Here is a 2,739-nt window from a genome sequence, read left to right as displayed (position 1 = left end):
CTTCTTTCCGTCAACGGAAACGATCTGTTGCTTAGGAACAGGTGAATAAACATCTTCAAAATGAAAAGTATGGGGTGTAATCGGAAAAGTATATGTGCCGTCAGGGTTTAGGAATTTCCTTGGGTCGCCATGATGCGAATGATCCTGAGGCATGTTATAAAGGCCCTTTGGTTCTTCTCCATGCTCTAAATGATGAAGATCGTCAGCTTTAGCTTTATTTAGTGGTGTCTGTTGAGAAGGAGAGAGAGAAGAAAAGGCTCTCGCGGGGAAACAGGGAGTGAAACGCCGAGTGAGCAAACCCTGAGATAGGGGGGAAAATGGACGAAAAAGAGAATAATTCATCTTCGGTAGATATTAAAACATAAAATTATCTTAATTATTTACTAATATCGAGAGAATATACGAAAAACATACAACAAAAACACAAATTCAACTTCCGCTGCCCATCTCAACGACCGCAAGCAGCAGCGGCAAACTGCTGCTTCCCTCGCTTCTTCTTTTTCTCCTCTCCACTAAAAATGAAATGCAGCAAATGGAATTTCGGGTATTTGCAGTTTATCAAACAGCGTAGAGCAAACAAAAACGCGAAAACTAAACCAAACCAGCCGTATCAGCACAGCAAGCCCCAAGCTGCGGCGACGACTGTCCACTAGAATAAAAGTGATTAGATCAATGAAATAAATAATTTAAGCGTAATTTGGGATTTCTTTTTCTTTTTTATAATTTAATTTAGGTTTTTTCTTGCAGCTGATAACGCATCCATAGTAAAGCAGCTTCACCTTGCTGTGTTTCATGTTGCATGTTCCTCCGATTCGACAACCACAGACGTCTTGTCTGTTAATTCTTAAATTTTTAATCTAATTTACTTCCTATCTTGTTCATCAGGGGGCTTTGTGCATGGAAAAACAAACGCAGTATCTCTTATTCCCCTACACGCTATTCAAAAGTTGGGTTGTACTAAGACAGTCCACAACTTTAGGTATAAGATAATAAACATACTTCACAAAAAGAAGCATTAAAGCTTCTTCCAAGTCTCCAGATGTACTGAGCGCAGTTGTCGAAGTGCTTGGGGCTGATTATGATAAGGATAGGAGATATTAGCGTGTTCACAGTGAAGTTGATGGATGCACCTCTATCTGTCTGCAAGCTGCCTACTAAGGTCCAAGTAAATGTTTAGCAGCTATCTACAGTGATAGTGAATGCAGCAATATGGAGCTTGATTACTCTTGCACGTGGGGCCTCCTTGCAACAGCAGTTGTAGGGAGATTAGCTGCAGCTAATGATTGACTTGTCCGCTCTTTCCTCTCTACACCAGCATCAGTACTTTAGCCGCTATGTTCAAGTCGCTTCAGATAGAAGAGGAGGTTAGAGGCTTTTAATAAAGTATTTCCTCTAAGTCTTTTGCGTGACAAACAATCACCACAATCACGGCCCATCGCTACAGAGGCAGGCTCCTGCTGTAACTGTTGCTAAAAGACAACTCATGCATGCATGCGCAAGTCTACATATATATGTATATATATATATATATATATGCTATAGACAATGTAGAGGACTCTATTGAATGATTCTTCACCGGCACTCAGGCAATATATATATTGTTCATCTGCATGCAAGCTGGAATATATATACATATATATATAATATAAAGTTGAGACACCGCAGGCTGCACTCCTAGCTAGAAACTCATTCAACGTGCATTCAGAAGAAACAAAAGGAATAAGTTCTCTATTTTTTCACTCACGAAGTCTTTCATGCAGCGAAATATGTTGAACTCCTGCAGCAATTTAAAAATAAATCAACGAAGAAAATTAGCGTTCATATATCTTTAAGATAAGCAAGGTGTGTATACCAACTAAATAATGCTTTATTTTCTTTTAAAGTCCTTTTTAGTACTGTGAATATCTTTGAACAAACCTAGAAGACTTCCCAAGTCAATGAAATGGAGAGGAGATGCATAGAGTTGCTCAAGCGAAGTTAGCCGCATTAATTTAATATTTAAGTTGTTCTCTTTTTAATACAAATTAATATCATTTGAATGAAGGCTAACAAAGGAAGGAGCTTCTCTCAGTCTCTTGCAAACTAGAAAGGGTATTTCAAGCAAGTTCAAATAAAATTTTCTGATTTTTTGCACTTGTTCTGCTTTAGTTATACTATCTCATTCTACTGTTAGAATTTAATTGTCTTTGTCTATATTCTTCTTCTATTGTCTGATTCTCCTGTTAGAATTCAGTTGTCTTTGTCTATATTAAAGGCGACAGCACAGGCTAGAGAAGCTCCTTCTTAGTGAAGGGAGAGGTATGAAAAGTATAAAAAGTATTGACATGAATGTTTGTATGCTTGGGAAGCAAAGTAGAGGAGCTCAGTTATAATAACATCAATACAGATGAATTAATGCATAGGAGCTTAAGCTGCCCCAGAGTATGTAAAGATATAATGCAAAAACAAGAAAAATAAGCCCTACGGTGCTTGAACATGCAAGAAGGAGAACAAAAGAAGAGATAGATTCATCATTTATTTAATAAACAAATGACAATAAAGGTATTTGCAGTACAATATGAATACAGCTAGATGTAAACAAATAAAAGGAATTAACTACTATTCGATAAGGATCTTAAAAGAAAAGGTGATATGCATTTAATAAATAAATGTTAATAAAAGGAAACACCGTTAATATATATGTATATATATATGTATATATACATATATATATATATATATATATATATATATATATAT

Source organism: Eimeria acervulina, genomic scaffold, assembly GCF_000499425.1.
Source record: "Eimeria acervulina Houghton genomic scaffold, Eah_scaff449, whole genome shotgun sequence".
Lineage (NCBI taxonomy): Eukaryota > Apicomplexa > Conoidasida > Eucoccidiorida > Eimeriidae > Eimeria > Eimeria acervulina.
The sequence above is the reverse complement of the archived record's forward strand: the minus strand, read 5'-3'. Positions refer to the sequence as shown.